Below are 13,605 nucleotides of genomic sequence, written 5' to 3' on the forward strand. Positions count from 1 at the left end.
CTCTCTCTCTCTCTCTCTCGGGCTCGTCTTCACATCAGGGAGCTCTTCCTCATAACATCACATATTAGTCTTACGAGCCATTAGTGAGAGTGACGGCCTTAATGTGTGTGTGTGTGTGTGTGTGTGTGTGTGCAGGACTCAACATTCACAATACTAAACACGCTGTGTCAACATACATAAACACATCAAACACCCACACGGTCATTAAGTGTGTTTCGAGACAAACCAACATACATGACCCCGGCTGACTGTAACTAATGACCAACCATTAGTAGGTGATCCCTAATATAAGTCATCCTAACACACACACACACACACACACACACACACACACACACATTACACCTATGGTTACATATTGAGGACAATACAATGGTAATTACAAACGTAAATGCATCGGTGATATTGCACTAGTAATTACAATGACTAATGTATCGACGACAATACAGTGGTAGTTACAGTGAATTATGGCTCACCATAAACAGTGCAGCTGGCATGGACCCGAGCCTCAACTGTTGTGCTAACTAATTACATGTACACCGTGTAAGCTGTGTACATCATCAGACACCCTCCCTAGTGTACACATCAGGGGAGGCTAAGTCATTATGCTGCAGAAGGTGCACTAAAGGTGTCATATATGGATGCCGTTTATCATAATAATTCCCTTAAGCAAACGCTGGAATACCTTATGCCAGCGTCGACTTGCGTTGCCCCTAACTAACATTATATTCCCACTTTCAGTACCATTATCTTTTTTGTTTTTCCCTTCCGTTTTCTCAGTGCCAGGACTTTACGTGTTAAGGACAGCAAGGAGAACAATTATCTCATTAAGGGAGATGATGTTCACCTGAGAACTTAACCTTATAATGATGGCACTATTACGTCCAGCTGTTCTTCAATATCCGGAATAATTAAATTAAAGCTGAGACATGCTCATAAAGCTTTGATTGTCAAAACCTATATCATAGCAGGATGCAAAGTGCTGAAAATCGAACACACCAAAGAAGTGAATTAAAATATTACATGTCGTTGACTGTAAATCCAATGAGTGAACCAATGTCATTGAACAAAAGCGACGGAAGTGAACAGAAAAATACAATATATAAACTAAGAAAGAAGATATATTTACAATTGGACCATGAAATATATGAATAAAAAGATCGAGTTTTAGGCAGAAGCACAGAAAGAGAGGTAGACAGAGTATGTAAGAGAACGTCATATTAATAATGCGAGACTATAGGTAGGCAATGAAAAGGAAACACAGATAAAGATACCTATTTTGGAAGCAGAAGTTGAGGCTACTTTGAACAAAAGGAAATATAATAAGGCTTGTGGGGTTGATCAGCTTTAGCGGAATTTCTAGAAGAAAATATGGTATAAATAGCAGTTTGTGCCTGGCTAAGGCACATAAACCTATTTACTACAGAGGAGACCTTCACGCTGGCCAAGGATCAGCCCTTCGCCTAGTGAGTGAGGGTGCACCATAAACTTGCGAGACAGTGTGCCAAGGAGGGAACCTAAGTCTCTTGTGTTGTACTAAATAATGTCTTGTGCTGTACATGGTGAACAGGATGTACATTATTACACACTTTCCCTAAAGCAGACAACTGGCGGAAACCAAGACGGATGTACAGACAGACAAAGAGACAGAGAGATGCTCACACATTCCCGATGATACAATGACGACCATCACTTAAGACTGTAATACATCACTCACAATTAACATTAATACTTCCCTTCCCTCTCGTGTGGTTATCAATACCATAGAAAGAACGCACAAGTAGCATGATGTCTTACCATTGTGTTACAAACTAATCAACTCAGTTTCTCTCATTTATTCCAAGCTCCTCTCCACGTCCCTCTACCAGGTCACCACATTACACACCTGGGAAGTACAGTTACAAATACCACAACAGACACAATCAGGGCTCACACTCACATCTTTCCTGACGCCACTGCCCGCGACTCCCCTCCCAGCCCGGCGCCAGGACCCGAGGAAACTCACCTACGTCTGGGCTATAATCCTCTCCCTGAGTTTTCACATTTACCCGACGATGAAAACAAACCCTTGTTTTTATCTCCGCTGCCCCACAATAACACGGATATATCATTCTATCCGTTCTAACGTTACTGAACTCTAATTCTATCTTACCAGAATTAATATAGTTTAGTTTGTTTTCAATATATCACTTAGTTACCTCCTATGGGGTGGTGAAGGTGACCGTGAGATTTATCTTCCTTGTTGCTGGAAGTTATAGGAAGGGAGGGAGAGAGAGAGAGAGAGAGAGAGAGAGAGAGTAGGAAACATGCCACCAGGTCCACAATGATAATTACATGACATGTGAAGCTTTCATTCCTATTAAATGAATTCGATTTATTTCACTTTTGATGAAATATTGTCAGAGGAAAAGCTGATTAATTTGATATTTGTATTATATGCTTTTGTATTTGTGGACCCAGTGATGTAATCATGAATCATTACTGTACTTAGACTCATTTGTCAGTGACGTAGCCAATCAGTTATATTCGTTTAGGTATATTGGACAAAAGAAGCTTCGTTCATACGTCACCAGTTCAGGGAAAATTTAACGCACTTGTGTGTGAGAGAAAAATTTGCCTCGTTGCTGTAATTACAGCCAGTTGGAGGAGATTTAACGACTCTTGTTAAAGAGGAAATAGTTTATAAGCCAATAAGAATCTGACACTGTTGGAAGAGGTTCAACAGTGACAGGAAAATAGCCTTTGTTATGGCCTGAGGATATCTACACAACATCCTGGGGGCTTCAAGGACACCAGTAGGACTCCCCTTGTTGGACAGGAGCAGTCAGTTGGGATGATGGAGGATAATGTCTCTGTAAGACACCCAGGGAGAGACAAAAAGATGATGCTACAAGTTAAGGTCAACACCACGTAGATGTACAGTAAACAATACCTCTCTCTCTCTCTCTCTCTCTCTCTCTCTCTCTCTCTCTCTCTCTCTCTCACACACACACAATGTTTACTTGTCTTTTTTTTCAATTAATACTCGAGTAATTGTACCTCTTTTTAATTAAGTGAATTTCTCATTAGTAACTCTTTTTACAACAGTCTTATGCTAGTCTCAAAATTTTGTTAACAAAATTAATATTACATTAATGATAAATGGAAGATAGACAAACAGACAAACAGACTGACATCCAGTAGGTACAGAACACTGCACCACAATCACTCTGATAATCACGTCATACTGAGTTTTCAATGAAATTAAATGACCTTCGATTCATTTCACTTCACACGACATTGTGATTGGGAAAGCTGATTAATACAATATTTGTATTGTATAGTTTTATGTTTGTGTGAAGGTAATTATGAATCTTAAGTATGACGTTCAGAGTTATTGCTTATGACGAATCTAGTAAATAAGAGCGAGTGAAAAGTATCCTCATATCTTAGGGATTCTGGCGGGGGGGATCCTTCTCCTGGTAGCCCAAGGATCTTTCATAACACCCTGGGAACTTTAGGGATATCTAGTAGGACTCCTTGTGCGTGCTGGGAACCAAGAGTTGGGTTTTAGGAAGATAATTCCCCTGTAACACACACCCACCCTGGAGGAGACTGATGGTACAAGTTAAGTGGAAGTTGTCGTTCATCACCAGTTATGTCTTCCCTTCCTTTCTGTTCCTTTTTTTTCCTGTGTTACTATTTTAATGTGTTTATTGTGCTGTTTGTTTTTGTTTATTTATGTTTTCCTGTACACCCCCCCACCCTTCACTCTTTCCTCTCTCTCTCTTTCTCTTTCTCTCTCTATACCGCCGGCATTCTATTTCCGGCTATGTATTTGTCTCTTATTCCTTCTTTTAGTGTGTTTGTTTGCACTATGGTTCTGCCGGGTGAGCAAATACAAAAACTAATTCTGATTTTTCGTAATATTCGTTCTCCTTCTTCCTCTTATCATTGCCTCTGTGTCTTCTTCTTATCGTCACTTTATCATATTTTCGATGACTCTGGAGGTGTGACAGTACAAGTAATGGAAGGTGTCTGGGGGGTCGTTATCCTAAGGAAGATCAGGAGACGCCATCAATTTTCAAGATTCACCAACACATCAATATTGTTTTAAGAGGTAACGTGACACCAACCAAGGGAAGGGAGCCCCGAGTTTTAATGTGTTGTGTGTTGGAGGAGCTGTCTGTCTGTCTGTCTGTCTGTCTTTCTCTCAAGAGGGAGAAAGAGCGTCTTAACATCGAGAAGCTTCTTTCTCATGACATCACTCATTAGTCTTGTCAGGCATAGTGAGAACAATTAGTTAAAAGGGTGTGTGTGTGTGTGTGTGTGTGTGTGTGTGTGTGTGTGTGTGTGTGTGTGTGTGAAGGATTATGGTGGTTCATATGTGGATCTCTTACTGATGATTGGCCCTTAGTCACAGTCAAACAGTCAACCGGGGTCGTTCTGTTTCCAATGACTCTTAATGACTGTGTGGATTGTATGATGTGTCTGACGTTGCAATATGAAGACACGCGCACACACACACACACACACACACACACACATGCACACACACACACACATGCACACACACACACACACACACACACAGTATCAACGTATGGTATCAATATCTAATTATCATAAACAAAAGCTATAGCAGTAATAATTATACTGTTTACAACTAATAAGTAAATTAACTATTATAGCATGACAAATACACCGCTAATTAGTACATCATGTATCGAGGAGAATACAGTGGTAGTTGTAGTCACCAAAGTATGGAGGAAAATACAGTGTTCATTACAGTGAGTGAGGTTACATCAAAAACCAGCGATACAGTATAGTTGGGAAGTAACCTGGAACCTTGTGTGTTGCATTAACTCATTAAATATACATTGTGTGTCATATGTATGTATCACAAACTATAACTAGCAGAGACGAGAACAACAGGAAAATACAGACAGACAGACAGGCCTTTTTTTTACACATACTACAAGGTTACACACACACACACACACATATGGAGGAACGTGGTGTTACTCCTCAGTCATGTGGGTGTTGTGTAAGTTTATATGTCATGAAGGAATGGTCGGAGATGTGTGAGAACAATAAAGAAATATGTCAACACAGCCCCGGTGACACTCTTCCTCATATACAGGTAAATATACATAAAGGTAACATAAATACAACATCAGGTTATCCATTACTTGTTCCTATCTTGGTGGCCAGACGGGACTGCTATCCTCTCTCCTTCAGAGGTGCCCAGTTCAAGTGAGTGCCCGGCGGTGGTGTGTGTGTGTGTGTATATGTTTCTATGTGTATGTTTCTATGTGTATGTTTCTATGTGTATGTTTCTATGTGTATATTTCTCTATGTGTATGTTTCTCTATGTGTATGTTTCTCTATGTGTATGTTTCTCTATGTATATGTTTCTCTATGTGTATGTTTCTATGTGTATATTTCTCTATGTGTATATTTCTCTATGTGTATGTTTCTCTGTGTATGTTTCTCTATGTGTATATTTCTCTATGTGTATATTTCTCTATGTGTATGTTTCTCTATGTGTATGTTTCTCTATGTGTATGTTTCTCTATGTGTATGTTTCTCTGTGTATGTTTCTCTATGTGTATGTTTCTCTATGTGTATGTTTCTCTATGTGTATGTTTCTCTGTGTATGTTTTCTGTGTATGTTAAATATATAATATATGTGTATGTGTGTCTGTGTTTCTCTATGTGTATGTTTCTCTATGTATGTTTCTCTATGTATGTTTCTCTATGTATGTTTCTCTATGTATGTTTTCTCTCTTATAGTAAATAAATAATAATAATGTTTCCAAAACAAGACGACGAGAAGAAGACGACGACGACGACGACGACGAGAAGACGACGACGACGAAGACGACGACGACGAGACGAAGAACGACGACGACGACGACGAGAAGAAGAGGACGACGACGACGAGGAAGACGACGACGACGACGACGACGACGACGACGAGGAAGGGACGACGACGACGACGAGGAAGAAGACTGACGACGACGACGAGAAGACGACGACGGACGAGGATGACGACGACGACGACGAAAGAACGACGACTGATGACGACGACGACGACTGACGAGAAGAGGACGACGACGACGAGCGACGACGACGACGACGAAGACGACGACGAAGAGAAGAAGACGACGACGACGACGACGACGAGATGAGACGAGACGGAAGACGACGACGAGAGACGACGAGACGACGCGACGAAGACGACGACGACGACGACGAGAAGAAGACGACGACGACGACGAGAGATAGCGACGACGGCGACGCGACACGAGAAGAAGACGACGAGACGAGGAAGAGACGACGACGATGACGACGACGAGAAGAAGACGACGACGACGATGACGACGATGACGACGACGACGACGACGAGAAGAAGACGACGACGACGAGAAGAGGACGACGACGACGGCGACGACGACGATGACGACGACGAAGACGACGACGACGACGACGACGACGACGACGACGACGAAGAGACGACGACGACTGACGACGACGACGGAAGAAGACGACGACGACGAAGAAGGTGACGAGACGGAAGAGAAGACGACGACGACGAGAAGAAGACGACGACGACACGAAACGACGACGACGACGACGACAAGCGATGAGACGACGACGACGGAAGAGACGACGACGACGACGACTGACGACGACGACGAAGAAGAGGACGACGACGACGACGACGACGAGGAAGAACGACGACGTTTTTTAGTAATGAGGCAACTGTTTACAGATCAGGTAGAAAATTCAAGAACTGTACAGACTATAAAGAATTAACAGTCTATCATTAACAAAGAAACCATCCCCCGAGTGGACCTTTCCTGCCATACAACAACTGATCTCTTACAAACCTCACAAGACCCCGGGTAAAACATTAGGAAATATACAACACTTTCATTATTAAGTGGAATCAACACACACAAAAAAAGCTCTAACCCAGTACAAAACAGAGTCTCTTTTTAGGAACCCACCAATGAGAGATCTTTTTAAACATCAGCTTAGTTCTTTTACAACAGCTTCATTATCTCCTCCATACTCTCATTCTGATTTCACCGCCCCCCCCCCCCTCCTCCTCCTCCTCCTCCTCCCTCAGGCCAAGATAAACCTAATCTTCATGGTACAATAAGTGTCAAAAATGCGACCCTTGATCTGTCGAAGTCCCCAGTACCTGCTCTAGTTGCATACTATCCCTTGCAAAGATCAAGAATCAAACAATTTCTCAAAACCTGATGGTCTCTCACTTCTTATCCTCAATATATATGCACCTTAAACTTCTTTCTATTCCCAGTGAACTGTTAAAATATTCTGTCTCCTCTAATACTGTTGCCTCATCTTAGAAGCTAACCAATGTCTAACCTATTCCTAAAAGAAGGTGGTGGTAGTGGATCCTCTCCCGACTTAACTCCTCTCCTATAACTCTCATCCCCGATCATCTCCCAACGTTCTGGTATATGTAGTACACAACTATACTCAAAATACAATCAGGAATAAGAACGTGACTGAAATACGTTCTTGAAATATGAAATACAATATCAAAATACTTTTCTTTGGTTAGAAGAATGACGACGAAGATGGAAAGGAGCGTTCTGTGAGGGGCGTGTAGAACATATTGAACAGCTTTTGTTCTTGGTGTTACCGCTGTCCTGGTATATGTACTCGGATATACTGTATATAGGAATTAATCACACACACACACATACACACCACGCCACTGAGGCAAACATAAGATTCAACCCTAAAGTGTTCAAAAGAGTGTAAAGTGTGCATATATTCGAACACATTTGTGCATATGAATAATTCTTGAACATGTTTAAGTTTCTTTATACACCAAAACACAGAGACACAGACACAGACACATTATATGGTAATATAAAAACTTAACACAGAACCTCTGGAAAATACTGAAAATCTTAAGTTCTCGGTAAATGTTAGTCTTAGAGTTTGTCAGCAATGTAGAAATTACATTAATATGGGATAAAACTTTATTCATAGTTTGTTCTTATGACTGAGGATAATTTTCGTTTGCAGAGATTTGTAAGTTCTTTCTCTGAAGCTTTTGTTATCAGTTACGTGTTAAACGAGAGTTGCTGGGAAATTATATATTGTTGTGGAGTTTTGAGAGATAGATAAAGTGAGAGAAAGGGAAATGTAGCGAGAGAACAAAAGAGAAAGGGAGAGGTAGAGAGAGAAGGGGAGACGTAAAGCGGGAAAGGGAGAGAGTGAGAGTGAGAAAGAGAGAGAATGAGAAGTAAATAGAGAGACAGACAGACAGACAGACAGACAGAAAAAGGAAGGATAACACGCCACCACTATGATAATCCCATGTCATATTCAGCTTTCAATGAAATTAAATGAACTTCGATCTAGTTTACTTTTGACACAACTTTGTCATTGAAAAAAAACGATTAATTAAATAATTGCATTATATGGTTTTATGTTTGTGTACGCTGGAGTTTAATTGCAAATAGAAATCAGAATTATTTATTGGCGATATATCCAGTGATTTTTTTATATCTAACCTAACCTAACCTAACCTAACCGAACCTAACCTAACCTAACCTAACCTAACCTAACCTAACCTAACCTAACATCATCAGTTTAGGGAATATTTTATACAAGGTTTTCACGTGCCTAAGGAGTAATTAATGTATAAGTCTTTAAAAATCTGACCCAGCTGGAAGACGGTCGGTGGTGATAAAGCATGACCTTTCTCGTAAGCTTGAGGATCCTATCTAACACTCCTTGGAGCTTAAGGAACACTGTTAGTTCTCCTCAGGTGTGCTTTGACCTATGATTGGCCTGTAGAGGGGATGGATAATGCCCCTGTAACACACACCCAGGGAGGGAGAGCATGATGGTACAAGTTAAAGGGAAGATTCTGGTCATCTTGTCTGAGAGGAAATGTGGAGGTGACAGCTTAGGTGATATTAGGAGACCAACCAAGAGACCCTAAGCTGTAGTCTCTCTCTCTCTCTCTCTCTCTCTCTCTCTCTCTCTCTCTCTCTCTCAACCTTGGGAGTATCTTAGCACCAGGGGAGCTCCGTCCACATGACGCCTCATATTAGCCGTGTTAACCATTAGTCAGAGTGATGACCGAGTGTGTGTGTGTGTGTGTGTGTGTGTGTGTGTGTGTGTGTGTGTGTGTGTGTGTGTGTGTGTGTGTGTGTGTGTGTGTGTGTGTGTGTGTGTGTGTGTGTGTGTATTAATGTATGAGAGATCCTTCAATATCCAACATCCACACTGAAACACAAACTCATCATACACTCACACGTTTAATAACTGTGTGTGAGGAAACAGAACAACATACTCGGCACTGGCTGACTGTTGGACTGTCTGACTTTATGGCCAATAATTAGCGGGCGATCAACTGATATAATCCATCCTAATTGTGCCTACCCCCCCACCCCCAACACACATACATACAACTATTAATGTATTGAAGGCCGAAATGCAGCAGTGGGTACAGCGGGTATTGTATCAAGCACAATGCTCTAGTACGTACAGTAATTATTATATCCAAAATAATACAGTGGCAGTTTCAGTGAGTGAGGGTGCACCATAAACTAGTGAGATAATGTGCCAGGGAGGGAACCTAAGCCTCGTGTGTTGTACTGAATAATGTCTTGTGCTGTACATGGTGAACAGGATGTACATTATTACACACTTTCCCTAAAGCAGACAACTGGCGGAAACCAAGACGGATGTACAGACAGACAAAGAGACAGAGAGATGCCCACACATTCCCTATGATACAATGACGACCATCACTTAAAGATGTAATTCATTACATTAATCTTCTCATGAAATTAACGTTTTAACTCAGGTCTGTGTGGACTTGTGTAGCTCACTGCATCACCGCAATGAACATCAATACTTCCCCTCTCATGTGCTCATATGTTCATGTATTTTCTGTCACCAGACTATCACCTGACGTAAGTTGTATTAGTGTTTGATGGTCGGATATTCTACACGACCATTGTCACTCAAACTTAGCGCCTGGCCCTAATATTCATGTCTTATCTCGCCATTGGTCCAGTGACTATCAATACTTATGCACAAAAATGCCTGAGCCACATTTAGAAAGATTCTAAACTCCTACACTTTGAAGGATTTATAAATGCATGAATTAACATTTCAATATTTCCAGGGCTTGTGAATCACGCGCGTGGCGCCTCTTTCATGACGTCACTCCCAGACCCGTGCCAGGTCTCGGGCAAGACACACACACACACACACACACACACACACACACACACACACACACCCTATCCCATTATCCTCTCCCTAAACTTTCACCTTACTCATCGAGGAACACAAACCCTTGTTATTATCACCATTACCAGAAAATTACTAGGATATTTTATTCTGTTAATTTTCACATGCAGCTGTTGGCAATACTATGACATTTAACATATAGGCATGACCAGCAGTTCTTTTCTGAGCACCCTGGGAGGGCAGCTGGGAACCCCACTGCCTTAGCGCCTCGGGAGAGATACAGCTTCACATAAAAACCAAACTATAAATGAAAGGAGAAATAGTAAAAGATATAACGATAATATAACATAGATGCAAATAGTAATGAGATGGAATAATAATGTTTCCTTCTCTGTATAAAACTTTTCTTCTTTTGAGCTTCTGATAAATAGTTACTTCATCTCATAAGACGGAAGAAGAAAACTTGAGGATTAGGGATAACAAGACTAAACCGGGGAGGAGGACAGCTATTTATTACAAGAAATCGAGTGAACTGATGTAGTCTGGTTGATATTATTATTGATAAATATGTCTTCAGGCGTCCAGCGTGACCAGGATAATGAACCTGGGAAGGTTATCAACTTTAATAATATTCTTGTATTCAGAAAAGCAGAGTTAACTTTCTAAGGGCTTGATCATAACATGGTTAACAATATTAAGTTAAATAATAGAGTATTGATAGAAACGTTTACAATGTTAAGGTGTCCGCAGTAACAAAGTTATCTGTTAGTTCATAATTAAGGAAAATTAATCTAGTCTTGTGAACATAACGAAGAAGCTTGTATCCAACCTACGCTGTTCAGTGTTTCCTCTAAATATCCCAAAAGACTTTATAAAATTGTAGAAGACCAAATTCTTCACTAAATTGTGTCTAAAGTTAAATGAGGGAAACAGAGACAGAAATATGGGAAAAAAATAGAAAGAGACAAACAGGGAGGAAAACACAGTCACTAACTCGCCATGTTGAGGCTTTGGGGGAAATTAAATGACCTTCGTTTCATTTCACTTTTGACACAACAACATCATCGGAAAAAAAGTTCATTAATTGAATATTTTCATTATATGATTTTTATGGCTGCGTGGATGCCCGAGTGGAATTGTGTATCATAATCAAGGTATTTAGTTGTTTGTTTGGGATATAATATATAGTGAGATATTTTTGTTCGGATACAATAAACGAAAGAAACATTGTCCCAACAACACCAATTGGGGAAAAAAAATAAATAAACAATATTTTAACCTCCACCTCTGAGTCGTTGTTTTAATTGTAGCCAAATAAACCTGATATCACATCTTCGTTGAGGGAGGAATTAGCTTTTAAACCTTTTAAGATTCTGGCTCAGGTGGAGAGGAGTTGGCAGTGATAAAGAAAATCCCTCTTCTGGTGGTCTGAGGATCCTACCTAACTAACACCCTGGGAGCTTGAAGGACCACCGGTAGGACTCTTCAGGGGACATCTGTTGGCTTTGTAGGGGGATAATCACCTAAGGGAAAGAGGTGGGGAGGGGGGGGAAATTTTGGTACAGTACAAGCAAAGATGAATTTTTTTGTTTCTTCTGTACACGTGTCAAGCTAATATCTCTCTCTCTCTCTCGGGGTCGTCTTCACATCAGGGAGTTTTCCTCATAACGTCACATATTAGTCTTGCGAGCCATTAGTGAGAGGACGGCCTTAATGTGTGTGTGTGTGTGTGTGTGTGTGTGTGTGTGTGTGTGTGTGTGTGTGTGTGTGTGTGTGTGTGTTTTAGTCGTATATGACGCAGTGTGAAATAATAATAATAATAATAATGATAATAATAATAATAATAATAAATAATGTAACTAACAGTATAAAAAAAATAAGCACCAAGGAAAATATATAACAAATAACAAAATAGTAAATATTTAAGTCATCTTCAAGTCTTAGGTGGTAAGTTACCGTACTGATGGACCATAACCTAACCATCTTCACCTGTGACTCACCTGACTCTGTTGAAAAGCTCATTAAATATGTTTGATATGGGAGTGTAACAGAGAGAGACTTTAACAAATCCATCAGAATTCAAAGTGTAGTTAAAGCGAATCTGGGATGGTCAATAACAACGTGACACCATTTTCCTGGTATTCACTGCCCTCGTGTTAGAAGTATCGCACTGGTGACGTAGGGACTGCCGTAGTAGGTGATTGATTATTTTCGGTTCTGTCTGTATGTCTACAAAATTACTCTAGATCATATTTTTGGTTTTGTACCACACATAGATGGTTATGGTGCTAATCGTACGCTAATTGACCAAGAGTCTTATGGTAACAGTTCATATAATGATGAACAAGAGGATTATTTCTGGTGTTAAAGAAATCGACAACATGACAGTGTCCAGCGGTGGCTATATTAATCTACAGCAACAGCATCATTAGTTCAATATTTACACTGCCATGGTAACGGATCACGGGACGAGTTTACATCCGCTTGGTTCATGCCTAATAGGGCCTTACATACTGTTCAACATTATTACTTGCTATTTTTCCCTCTTACTGCTTTTTCATGTTTATCGTTTTTATTTAATTTTGTCTGAGAGTGAAGTGTGTGTGTGTGTGTGTGCGTGTGTGTGTGTGTGTGTGTGTGTGTACGTCCCTCTAACACTCAACAATCAATACCAACCAACGTACACACCAGCGGTAAACCTTGCAGCGGCGTCAACATACACAGGCACATTATACACTCACACGGCCATTAATTGTGTCTCTAAACAGACCGACACACACATGACCTAATCTGAATATCTGACTGTGACTAACGACCAACCATTAGTAAAGAGATACACTCATATAACTCACCCTAACGCTTGACATCCCCTCCCCCCTCCCCCTCACCCTCCCCCTCCTACTACAGATATATCTCTAACACAATTCAGTGGTATGATTACATTCACCGGGATACTGAGGACAATACAGTGGTAGATACAGTGGTAGAGGGTGGTGCACTATAAACTAGCTAGGAAGACATTGTAGCTAGGGCGGGGGGAATAATCTGAGCTTCGTCTGCTGTATAAACCGTGTAGCTTATGTACAGTATCACAGGACCTTCTTAATGCACACATCTGGCGAATACCAAGACGTCAGAGAGAGAGAGAGAGAGAGAGAGAGAGAGAGAGAGAGAGAGTGAAAATGACAGAATGAGAGAGAGAGAGGGAGAATGTGTAAGGAAAGAGTAAAATAAAGGATAACGATGTTAGTGAAGAGAAATTGGAGTCCAAATCCTTTAGAAGAGAAGAGATTATTTTTCCCACGTACTTTCATCACTCTACATTCATGTCTGTCTGATTCTCTCCTTCTCCACTTCTGCCTCATC

This window comes from Homarus americanus, unplaced genomic scaffold, assembly GCF_018991925.1.
Source record: "Homarus americanus isolate GMGI-L3 unplaced genomic scaffold, GMGI_Hamer_2.0 scaffold56009, whole genome shotgun sequence".
NCBI classification, from domain to species: domain Eukaryota; kingdom Metazoa; phylum Arthropoda; class Malacostraca; order Decapoda; family Nephropidae; genus Homarus; species Homarus americanus.